Consider the following 13531-nt stretch of genomic DNA (forward strand, 5'->3'; position numbering starts at 1 on the left):
CTGGGCAAAAGGCAAATGACTAAAAGCAAGAGGCAGAGAAGCAAATGCTTATTGATCAAGGCATTAAAACTCACAGATGATTCCCTGCTAACAGGAGTGAGCATTCCTTATGGTTTAGTGTGTGCCTCCTGATACTCTCTATAGAGTTTCATATTTAATAACCAGGACAGCTCCGCCTAGAGGAATAATTCTCATACCCTTTGCAAAGGCAAAGAAAGACTGGAAAATAAGAAACATGCAGAAGTCAGTAGCTAATGAACAAAGATCTGGCTAGAGTGTGAACCTTGGAACCTGCAGGGTGTACTGACTGCTTCTGAAAAATTTAGTTTATGCTTTGAACCATGTTCACCATGTAAATGCTTTTAAAATGTGCTAGGTGGTAATGCACAGATTAGTAGATTTTTCAAAAGGGTTTTCGAGTATGAGCATCATATTTTGCTTGAGTTTGAGACTTGAGTGTGCAGAAGCATATAAAGAATTGAGCTTCATGATGCAACCTGAACCAGGGATCTTTATCCCTTGGAGTCATATCTAACTATAACAGTGCCATGAAACTTAACCCACATCTCTAGAGCATGACAATTTCTACCTGTCTCTTTCTCAGCACTTCCCAAGAAGGTCCCACTACAGTCTGTTAGGACATATGTGAAAGATGGTAGCCATCCTTTAGCTCATGGTTAAGAACTTTTCCTACCAGCATCATGCCCAAGCCTTAGAATTGCGTAAGAGTTCTTCCTTTTCTTCTTCTCTACATCCTTACACATTTTGAGTTAAAACACAAAGGGTGTGGCCTGGAGAGATGACTCAGCTCTTCCAGAGGTTCAATTTCCAGCAAGTACTGGTGGTTCACAACCATCTATAATTCAAATCTCAAGGGATCCAAATCCCCATTTTGGCCTCTGAGGGCAACAGGCAACAGACACAACTTGGTACACAGACATACATGTAGGTGAACATCCATACACACCAAACTTTAAAAGGTGGGAGTGTGGGTAGTAAGTCAGATAACAAGAACTAATTCTTATATACAGAGGGGATTCTTGTCTCTCCAGTATCTCATTTCCCACTCTGAGAACTAGAATTTTAGCATAAATTGTATTAATTCAGCATCTAACCAAGTGGAAAATTCATTAACAAAAAGTTTTTTTGTTGTTGTTTTTTTACAACAGGAATGAGGAAGAGCAATCAGCCATAAGAAGACCAATGTTTGGGTGTTGAAAACAAAATCATGCTTTCCTGTTTTTATACTGTTTAACACTAAACAAAGAGAACACTGCTTTCTTCAACAGGACCAGTATAGAGCCTTGAGCTTTATGTGACATTGAAGAAAAAAAAGAAGGAAGGGAGAAAAATGAAGAGAGGAAGTCTCAAGAAAAATGCAAGTACTAACAGAAAGAAGAAAGTCAAAAGTACTGGTCTACAGAAGAATATGAAAGGAGATGAGATAGGAATGAAGAAACTAAAGACATAAGAATCAATAATGATAATAATACAAATGTTGGATAGGCAGACACAGGCTTGATAATATATTATAAACATCACATGCGATGAGCAATGACAAGTAGAGACAACTTAAATGGGAATCATTAATTCTAAATGAACATAAATAGCAGTGTACATCTCCTAAGGAGGACCTGGGACAACTCTGATGAAAGGAGTGCTGATGTTTCATCCCTGATTCAAGGATCAAGATCTCTACCAGAAGGTTCCTTGCTGGGCTGTCATTTCAATGTGGTCATTGATGATAAAAATGTGTTTGATATTGCAGACCAGGACTTGAGCCCAACTCCATCTCTTCTCAGCTGTGTGATCTTGAACAAGCCACTTAACTTCAGGTCAGTGACTTTGCTTTTAAATAGCCATAACAATGCCTACTTTGTTGGAATTGAGAACACCAAATTAAACAAAATATATGGAAAAATATTACACCAAGGGCACTCAGAGAATGTCAGCTCCATCAGGCTAATGGCTTCCATGTGCCTAAATTAGGTGCTGCCCAACAGTGTTCAATACACATGGCCTTTAGTTAGTGTCTCTGGTCTTTGACGTAGCAAAAGATTTACACTAGTGAGGCCACTGCCTGCTTTTCCATGTGTGCTTTATGAAGCACCATATTTTAAAACTGGAACAAGTGTATTGCATGCAAGATCCATCCCGTGACGAAAATATTTAGACTAGGAACTGTAGAGAAAGCTTGTGAAGTTTTTAGCAATGTAATTGAAAAACATGGCCCAATTCCAAAGCAATTTGAAATGCAGATTTAAAGCAGTATGTTTTGACGATACTGAAATCCAGGCAAAGAATTCTTCATGAATGTGATGCTTTCTCTTCATGCTGCAGACTTCATAAAATAAAACTGTCAGGGTGTGAAAGGGTAAGTGCCCTGGGACTCTGCAGTAACCGTGAACCTGGTACTTGCAAAAGTCAAGTGAACTGTAAATAGCTATGTGAAAATTTGCATGAAGTAGAGTGAAAATTTGCTGGAATGATCAGTATTAAATGTTTTTTCCACCTCACTACGTGGTATCAATTTGTATCACTGACTCTATCTCTGTACTTAAATATTACTAAAATTATGAGATTTTAGGATTATACAAAATACAGCAGGGAAGTTGTTTGCCAAGATGTTTGTTTTTCCTGGTTTAGCACAGAACAGGTGATTTTAAATATTTTTAAATCTGGAAAGGAAACCAGAAATAATTTAGTATTATTTTGCTCAAAATGCATTCCAGTAAAGAAGCAGAACACAGCTATGTCTTTAAGAAATGATTTCTTTCGTGTGGTGGGGGTGGGGGTGTGGTGGGTGGGTGGGGGGTGGGTGTGGGTGTGGGTGGGTGTGGGTGTGGTGTGGGTGTGTGGATGTGTGTGCACTCCAGTGTGTGCGTAAGCATATGCTTGCTTAAGGGTGTTCACTAGGAGCCACTGCAGTGAGCTTTTTACATGCTTGCTAGGAATCTAAGTCAGCCCCTTAGGCATGTATGGCACTTTACAAATTCAGCTCTCTCTCCAGCCCCAAGGGATAGGACTTTTAATTGAACAAATTCTGGGAATCATGGTTTTCTTTTCTCTGAGCAATCAACACAATTACAAGGTAATTTCCTATAGTAACATGCTATCTTGAAAATACATTGCATTCACTCTACACTAAGCAAGGCTAAGGTAGGTGACGCTATGAGCTTTATCCAAGACATGTTTCCTTGGGATGCTCACTTGCCAGCTGATGATGAAACTAACTCCCACAGCCTTCACTAGAATTCTGATGCCTAATTCACATGTAGGAAATCTCCCATGTGGAAAATGTATTGCTTTGAAAATATAGTATGATATGGACTTCATTAAATGGTGCCAGGTGGCCCTTGAAGTAGACTAAGAAATGTGTTTTTCTAATTGAACTTGATGATTCAGAGATATGCTTATCCTCCTGACCTGAAAATACATTCTCATTAGACATGGGAATTTATAATGAAAACATGGAAAATGAAATTCCTTTCATTATTTATCATTTACATTTATTAAACAATGGGGAAATAGACACTGAACTTAACAAATCTTTGGGATAATTATAATTCCTAATTATGAGATCTTTGAGTTTTGAACTTGTTGCATGAGAATGTTTAAGAACTACTCCTGTTTAGAACCAGGATTATTGTATTGGTTGTATTCTTTTCATATTGAATTGATTGTTTTGGATTGGGTTAGATTGTTTTGGTTTTGTTTTGTTTTGAGACAGTGTATTAGGTAATCCAGGATAGCTTCAAACTCACTATGTCATCCAGGCTGGTCTCCCAAGTGTGGGGATGACAGGCATAGGCCAAAAGATAATGGGATTTGTATTTGATAATAAGCTACACTGAGGGATTCCTGGAAAGTTTTCATTTGCATATCTTTTTTTTTCCTTGTCCGTCCTCCAAGGTGTCTTGTTTGACCCCATCCCCACTTTGTCTCCCCTTGTCTGGATTACTGGTTCAAAAAGACACGGGTGCTCTCCTTATATGCAGATTGTCTGGGTAGCGTGGAAGAAAATACTAGCAATCATATCTCATGCAGGCAAAAGTCATGATCATCTTAAGACAGAAAGCCAAGTGAGCAATGGAAGCCAATGGAAGAAAACTCTGTGGCTAAACCAAGCTGAACCAAATTAGTTGCAGAGCCTTAGTGTGAATTAATTCTAGGAACAAAATGTCAATATTCCTACAGAAACTTCTTACACATTCCATGCTGCATTCATCAGACTGTGCTGTGCTTTTTAAGGAGCCAGGTTAGTACACTGTTAGTTTTATCAGGATTCAGGATCTTCCATGCAGCCAGGGTAATGTGTTCCATCAACAATGAGGAAACAGATTGAGCCTTTGACATTGACCTAGCCTTTTATGCTATAGTTTTTATAGTTTCCTCTATGAGAGTTTTGGATTGCTAATCTTACTTCTGGAGATTGCTGAGCCTTTGACATTGACCTGGGCTTTTATGCTGTCTTATATGAAGTTTCATTTCTGGGAGCTTTGGATTGATAATCATAGTTCTGGAAGACAGTATAGCAGAGTGGAGCCAGAACAGGTTCTGGTTTGTATGTCTCTCATACTGCTCAGTATTCAAGCTCTATTTTCTTCATCTAAGAGGACAATGACCTCCCTTGGTCCTGCCCAGACCTCACCCCTCTGGTATGAAAGGGAACTTTCCCTTACTGCATCCAGCCTGGGTCTGGAGACCAGCCCAATACAAAGGCAGAGAGGCAGAGGGACACACAGGCCCTGCTGTTTGGCTTCACTTCAGCAAATTCTTCCTGGAACAGCTTAGCTTCAAACAAAAGAAGGGGGAAGTGGAAACGTTTTAAGACATAACTAAAGATATGAAAGGATTGTTAGAATTGAAAGCTAGATGTCTGATTCGGTGAGAGGGATTGAGAAAAAAAATATAATTAAAAACAGTGGTGTTGGAGCTAAAAATGAGAGGAGAAAAGATGATCCAATTCAAAATACTTCTGCCTATGGACGAAAAATCACTAAGGACCAATGACGTGCATGACATGGGCAGTAGGATTTAGAAATGATTTGGGAAAATTAGCATTAACCTGATCCTTACTGAGGTAGTTTGGAAGTCAAAGCTGGTGAGTCTCTCCCCTGGGGTTTTCCTTAATCAGTGCCCTTAGAGTACCTTGGCCCCACCCCCTCTCCCACCCAGGCATCTGGGACCACAGAAGGTTATTTATGTAGGCTAAATGAAGGTGCTGACTCCAGACTGTAGACCACAGCTAGGGTAAGGGGCTGCACTGCTGACAGGTTTATGGGCCACAGTAAATGCCAGGGGTCCTCACCTCCTTTCTTTGTGTTGTTTGTATGTTAGGGTCTTAGACGATGAGAAGCAGCTGTTCTGTGGCCCGGTAGATGAGGATCACTGAAGGAACTGCCCAAATGAATTAAAAATAGCCTGGAAAGCAATTGCTACCATGTATTTGATAGCATCAGGGTCACTTTCACATCAGCATAGAAGGATCATGTTCAAATAAAGGAGAATAGAGTAGTGTTTCTGGGGCTGTTTTCTTCCCTTCAAATGTCATTGACCAAAAAAAAAAAAAAAAAAAAAACCAGTGATCCAATTGTGCAGTAATGGGAACATAGATGAAGGTGCTATGTGAAATTTTGGAAAAGAAGAAATAATTCTTGTTTTTGCTCACATTCTAGTTAAAATAAATACAGGAAGTGTGTCTGTATGAATATGCATGCATGTATGGATACATCCATGGCCTGAATAATTCTATCATCACATGAAAATCACTGAACATGTGGAAATCCATTCTGCTGCTTGGGCACGCACAGGTCACTGTGTCATATTGAACTTGTAAAATCTAAAACTGCAGAATCCATCAGTGCATACCTGTCTATCTTGAAGCAGTCAGGACTTGATAGATACGGGGACCTGCGGGGCCCTTTGCTAGGCATGGAGTTGCCAGCACAAGAGGGAAGAGAACCCGATCTGTGCCAGGTGTGGCACTATGCACCGTGTCAGCACTATCCCCCTGCATCAGCGTGCAGAAGCCCATATGCTTCAGTGCGTAGGCACTTTTATTTTCTTTTGCAATGAAGACTGCAAAGACAGTTTTCATCATGGCTAAATGCTAATAAGCTACAGAAGTCAACTTGACCTCATACTGTGGCACTCAGACATTATAGGGATCTGTTAGCTACTGCCGCAAAGATACCACGTGGAGAAGTGCCCAAACACATTGGTTTGAATCAAACATGATTTACTATCACAAATATGTGAGTTGGCTGGGCTCAGATGGTCACAGCTGAGCACAGTTGGAGGTGGCTCTGCTCCGTGTCGTGCTCTGTGACATCCATCTTTTTCCTAGGACCAGCAAACTGGCAGAGTGAGTTCTGCTGATTATAATGGCAGATGTGCAAATCTGTGTGAGGAAACACATATGGCCTTGCTCTTTTAGTATGAGAACAGGCACAACGTGGCTACCTCCTCATTCCATTAAGCCATAAACATAGGACTAGGACATAGCCAAGCTCAGCAGGAAGAAATGGGAAAGTACCCTTTTGCCCCTTGGATAGGTGGAGCAACAAAGTCACTAGAGCCATGGCATGGATAGGTAAGGGTCCTACGTAATGAACGTCTTTCATACCCAATCTAGGCACTGTTGCTTAGAATTATTCCTGGAAGTTTGAGCACTTCTGAGAGCTTTAGGATTTATTCTATCTCGTACAAGTCAATGTGAGGAGAAACATTGGCTAGGAACACTGATGCTGGCTTTAATATCAGACAACCACATTCACAAATCCCACTGCCAGCCACATAAGAACAGGGTCTTGCAATGGGGGAAAGCTGGCAGGATGATCAGTCCAGCTGACACCCAGGCCCATGCCCAGGGCTGTGAGTTTGCCCATCCCAACATTCACCTCATCTATGAATTGTTAGAGCATGAGAAGGGCATGAGCCTACAGGTCCAAAACTGCAGGATATACATGACACAGGACAACAGCAGGAAGTCAAGAGGGATTCATGTGAGAGGCCATTGTCGATGGTGTGACAGAGGACAGAGGCCTCAAATCAGACCAAAATCAGAGTAATCCCTCAAGGCAATGAACACATGCAAATGAAGATGAGAGGCCCAAAGGGTGAAACGTGTGTGTGACTCACCCACCACACCACCGCTTCCACAGCGAGATTCTTTTTTCCTCTCCTTTCTTGTCCTGCTTTGTTTGTTTGTTTGTTTGGTTGGTTGGTTGGTTGGTTGGTTTGATTTTTGGTTTTTATTTTAAATTTTGTTTTGCTTTGGCAGGGAGGTTGCAAGGGTTGAGGTTTGATGGGGGTGGGGAAATGGGGAGATGGGCAGGATCAGAATGCATGATGTGAAGTCCACAGAGAATCAATAAAAGTTGACAATTTTTTTAAAAAGATATATTTAAAAAAAAAATGGGATCTTGGCTATTTAATTCCTGAAACCTTGCATTCTCCTATATGGTGAGTACTATGTGTTTAGCATCACAAAGTCAGTGATTTTTGTTGTTTTAGTTTTGTTTTGTTGCCACCGTAGGCCTTACAACTCATTAGGAGGCCAATTTCGTAGAGTCCTTAATAGCTCTCTAGCTATATCATGGGGGCTTAGTGTCTGAAAGGCCAAGCTAACCATGAGCTGCCAGTTTGGCAGAATGCTTACTTACCCTTATTTCCACTACTATGCAGAGGTAATAACCACTTGGTATTACTGCCTTCTCTGATTGTAAAGCATCACAGTGAAGTGTGCTTCCATCATTGGAGATATGGGCCTGTTTCTGCATGTCAATATACTAGATGGATCTCCGAGATACACTGTGTCCATTGTGGACACCTGAGCTAGACTGGGGCCCCTTTGCTCTGCAGACATACCATTGTAAGCTGGCTAGGAGAGCCAGAAAAAGAAAGAACAGTTGAGCTGATCAATTCTTCGCTAGTCTTTTGCTGTTGTTGTTTTTAAATGTATTTATCTATTGTACGTGTGTGCACATTCGCATCCATGTGTCTACACACTTGCACATGTGATGTTAGAGAACAGCTTCAGGAATCGGTTCGCTCCTTGAATCATGTGGGTTCCAGGGATTAAACTCTTCATTCAGCTTGACAGATAGCACCTTTATCCCCTGGACCACATCATCGACCCATTAGTCTTATTGGTGATAAAACTCAGATCTAGAACCTAGAACTGATGGACAAAATAATCTTGCAGGAAAGTACACAGATTCTGTGTCCAGAAGACCTAGGATCCTTCCAAGCTCTACTGTTAACAATGTAACCAAGAAAAAAAAACTGTTCATGCTTCAATTTGTTCATCAATGAAATGCAGAAAGCACCGGTTAAGTCATTCTCCCTGTGTAGAGCACACCCTAACCATGCCTCCTCGGAGCTGGCTACAGGTGTGCCTGACCATGCATGAGAGGGCATGGTCAGGGTGATGTGGGGGAAGATTTAAGAGTGAGGGGCATGCACATGGTAGCCCTTTCTTCCCTTTCTTCATCAGCTTGCTCTACTTACTTAGTTCCGTGCCGGCTGGCTAGGTTGCTCTGAGTAAGTAAGGCTCTCCCTAATAAATATCCTAGTATCTTTACCTGACTCCATATTGGTAATTCACCCTTTATTTATTGACTTCAATCAACACAAGGACTTCAATCAAGTTAAGGACTTCAACCTAGATCTTCAATCAAGCAAATCCCATCAAACACGGACAGGATACAATCCACTCAAGACTTTCACTGTACTAACATTTTCTGCCTACAAGGCCCCATGAGGCTATCACTGTCTCATTTCAGCAGGAAGTAACTTGTAGAATACTATGCCCTCTTGCCTCCATTGTTGGCACTAAGGACAATGTACACCTAGTTAGGGATAGTTTTCTATTGTTTAGGGGTGGAATTGGAAGGAGGTGTTCAGTCTTGGACACCTCTTTCAGATGACTTTAGGGTTTAGTTAAAATATACATAGTTAGGATGTGACATAAGCAGATTATTGTATCTTCTTGTGTTTCACCCTTATGACTGTTAATTATGGATACTTTACACTGTTAAGTTTTAATCCTCTTTTAGTCTAAAAGGGGGATTGTAGGGCACACCCTACACTATCATCCATCTCTCTCTGCTTTCAAACTCTAGATGGAATGTGACAAGCTGCCTCACACTCCCTCAGCATTTCTTACTTGACATAAAGAATTGTATCCAGTCAGAGTGGGAGCCAAAATACCCCCCCCCCATTTTAGTTGCTTCTTATTGGCTGTTTGACCACAACAAACAAGTAAATAACATAGATAGTAAGGACAGCACATGTTCAGTTCTGGGAGCTAAAGCACAGTGGAAGCTTAGATGAACTGGTAGAATAGGATGCACTGTTGTTTGGAGATCTTCATTCTAAATCCAGGCCTTCATCAACAACTCAGAGTGCTAGTATTCTCAAGTGAGTCCCATGGTAATATTGACTTTTAATAAAGGACAGAATCCTAAATTCTGTCATTTGTAACAACACAGATGGACCTGGAGAACACTATGCTGAGCCAGGCACAAGAAGGAGAAATACTACCCAGTCTTACCTATATGGAAGATCTAAAAGTGTGCAAAATCACAAAAACACATCACAGAATGATAACCAAAGACAAGGGAAAGGGGACTATGATGGAGAGAGACTGATCAGAGGGTACAAAGTTCAACATAAGAAGGGTAATTTCTTAAGGTCTGTGGTACAACAGGGTGATCAGAGTTAATAAAAATAGTAATTTAATATTGCTAAAAGAGTGAATTTTAAATGATAGCACTCCAAAGGGCAGAGGGATATGCTAAATCATGTGGTAGATACAATGTTATAATTGCATCATACCATATTCACAAATATATACACAAGTGTCTGTCAGTGGAAAAGAGCACTTAGGAAGCACAAAACCCTGGGAAGGCCACTGTTTAAGGACAGAGAAGGGATATCTTATCAATGTCCTGCCTCTAATGCCTCTCTGCTCCATGTAGATGGGGCCAGAGATGGCATCAATGAGGTGTCAGCAGTCTTAATGACAGCCCTCCCCCAAACAGATACCCAGGCACTCAAAGGCAAGATGCTGTTGTTCACTGTTGGTCTGAGAAAGAAAGCAAACCTTTACCAACATCTGGGAATGAGTGATTCCGGACACATAAGCTCAGATGTTATCATGAGTTGCCCTTGTATGTTCAACTGAAATGAAATAATCTAAAACCACCCACGCCGGCTGAGTCACACTCAGTACCATGCTTCCCCTTCTTTTGCTCATTGCTACATCTTTCAAAATCTCAGCTTAGTCTTTGTCCTGCCTCACCTGATCTCCCAGATTTATGGAGATACTTGACCCTAGTCACTTAGCAATACTCAGCCTACAACAATGTTCTGATTCCTTAGCTCCTTCTCAAATGAAACAACCAAAGCCCACATCCCACACAAGGTTCTTTTAGCATCTTCTTATCCCCAAACTCCTCACACTCCCCATGATCTATGCACTCTCACTGCTCTAGCAATAAATTCAATATGCCCTGACTCCAGAGGTGTCCTAGTGGCCTTCGGCTGCAGGCTAAGTCCTCACTAAGAGCTGAGTTCATTCTGGAAGTTTGTTGATTATCTGTTTTGCTGCCTGCCTGCCACAAGTTGCTGTCTTTAACAAGAAACCTGACATGTCTCTGTCCATATGTCCATATGTCCATATGCCACTGAAAAGACTATATTCTTTGCACATCCAATTGATTCTATGTCCTGTCATTCACCCATAGTAAAAGCAATCTGTATAACACTGGTCAGGAATCCCAAATTGTGGAGTATATATTTACTGAGTGTGGTGGTTTGAAAGAAAATGGCCCCCAAAGGCCCATAGGGAATGGCACTACTGGGCGGTGTGACCTTGTTGGAATAGGTGTGGAATTGTTGGAGGAAGTATGTCTCTGTGCGGGCAGGCTTTGAGATCTCATATGCTCAAGCTACACACAGTATGGCTCACAGTCTCCTTCTTCTGCCTGTGAATCAAGATGTGGAACTCTCATCTCATTCTCCAGCACCATGTCTGCCTACATGCCACCATGATTCTTGCCATGATGATAATGGACTAAACCTCTGAAACTTTAAGCCAGCCCCAATTAAATGTTTTCCCTTATAAGAGTTGCCATGCTCATAGTGTCTCTTCACAGCAATAGAAATAATAGCTAAGACACTGAGCATCTACAAGAAATGCACTGGTCTCAAGCTCATAGGGAAACATTTTCCCTAAGTATATATTGATCAACCTGCAAGTATTTTCTTTGATGTGGACACAGATTGCTCTTATGAGGCCCCTGAAAGCTCTCATATGTAAAGGAACAGGAAACAAGTACATTCTAATAAATCTAAAGCTAAAAAAAACAACCCTGTCACCTACCATCTCATTCTTATCTGGGCATTGGCAAGAGGCATTAACAAAATGGTAATTATTTATTAATGGTTACTCAAAAACCTGGGCTTTCTCCATGTGATTTTAGAATACACAGGGCCATTGTTTTCAAGTGATGTCCAGACTTCGATAGATTGACTATCCTTTCATGTTGGCAAAGGCATAAATGAAGGGATACTAACTAAAATAACTATAGAAACTATCCCATTCTACTACTCCACCCTGGTACAGCCTTCAAACATCTCAGAATAATCAACCACCAAGGGAAACATCAAGGGGATAGAAAACCATCTGGTCTCTATGGCTAGAACACTTAAACAGCTTGTAAAGGGGAAAAGCTAAACCTCTCAACAAAACCTGGCAGGTGATAAACACAAGATTTATAAGTTGTAGCAACCAATTGCTGTAGACCAACAAGATCAAGATCAAGCCACTAGAAGACACTGATGGAACCCAGAGCCCCAGGCTGGAACAAAAAGACAAGCAGAAAAAAAATCCTGCAAAGTAATAAAACTAATTACAGCTGTACTATCATAAATGCTACTCACAAGAAAATTATTTATTCTCTTTACAAAGGATAGGAAATCCAAATAGGATAAAATTACACAGAATGTTGCCCACATAAAGCATTTGTTGGGCATTCCAACTCAGCTGTGAGCAGATTTTAGAATAGCCCCATGAGAAATGTCTATTCTATAATTATCTAAGTCAGTCATTTTTGGAGATTAGAAGGTACCATCTAATCCAAAGAAGACTTCAACCTAAATCCTGTGAGACAATAAGCAGTTTCCAAACAACCCAGGTCTTCCAGCCTGATATGTCTCTTTGAAAATTTCTGCTTGCTCTGCCTCTTCATTTCCTCTTTGGTAGCCTCAGGCATTTCTTAGCTCATGGATTCATTCAACAAATGCAACTTTCTGAGCCAAACGAGACACAAGTCTCATTTGTGTGTGAGTCGCTCCACACTTGATCACCCAGGTGACCGGAAACGTCTGAGAACTGAGCCTGACTCTTCAGGAAGGACTTGCTCATTGCGCTATCAAAGCACTGCTTCATGCCATTTCCATCTGTCTCTCTAAAGCCACCACCAGGAGGGTAGGAAACTTCAAACTAAGAACTGGATGAAGGCAGTTCCCATTGTTCAAACCCTCTAATGTCCTCTTAATTTGGAGTGTGGTTTCCGCACAAAAATGCCTTTGCTCTATAAACAAAGCCGCTCCCTTCACTAATTTGCCTTTTAATCCCAGCATGCTACAGTGATTACTGCTGTCATTTTGTATGACACATCACACAGAAAAATAATTTTTAAAAGAAAGTTGTATCCTATCAGTCACCATTTTCTGAAACTTTCAGTCTCATTATTAAATTAAATCAAATATTTGTAGCTCGGTTTTTGCAGGTATACTTTCTTCTTATAGCAGGTCTCCTAGAATTCTACTGACGGGCGCACCTGACTTCTAAATGGATGATGTCTATACAAGGTTTCATGTATACAACGAAAATACTTTAATCGATAATTTACTGAGCAATCTCTCCAAGCTGACACTTACTTTTTAATACCCTCTTATTGTGACATACTACAAATTGTCCCCTCTTATCTACCTTTAATCCAATAATGTGGTGATATTCATAATGCCCAATTGACGTGCTGTTATTCCTTTACTATTACTCTTCCCTAAGCCCCATGGGCGATGGGATAAAATAAACACTTCCCAAAATTGGAGTTCTTCTCAACATTGAAACTCTCAAGGTCCCTTGCTTTCTTTTTCAGCCTCCTATTCTGCCTTTTCCCATCTCATGCCCCCATGGTCCAGGCAGTAATGGAAACAACACTTGCTATTACTTTCCATTTTGTCCTTGGGCCTCTGCACCTGCCATGCCCTGAACACTGGCCAGTTTTTGATGTCTTCATATTCTCCACAAAATCCCCTGAGACTCCAGCTTTATGTGGACTCTGTCTTAATATTTCTTCCTCTGAGAAGCCTTTCCTTTTCTCTTCTTCCCTTTCTAGTCCAGGTTAGGCCACTCCTCCACTCTCCTATCATTTGATAAGCCCCTTATCATTTATCATACACACACACACACACACACACACACACACACACACACACACACACATTTGTATGT

The 13531-nt window shown here is 41.0% G+C and overlaps 1 pseudogene; it reads right to left on the bottom strand.

Annotated features, from left to right (window-relative positions):
- The window catches only part of LOC100755035, a 31024-nt pseudogene extending 24921 nt beyond the window's left edge, over nt 1-6103 (bottom strand).
- Nucleotides 6104-13531: the final 7428 nt, after the last annotated feature.

Source organism: Cricetulus griseus, chromosome 3, assembly GCF_003668045.3.
Source record: "Cricetulus griseus strain 17A/GY chromosome 3, alternate assembly CriGri-PICRH-1.0, whole genome shotgun sequence".
In the NCBI taxonomy this organism is placed as follows: domain Eukaryota; kingdom Metazoa; phylum Chordata; class Mammalia; order Rodentia; family Cricetidae; genus Cricetulus; species Cricetulus griseus.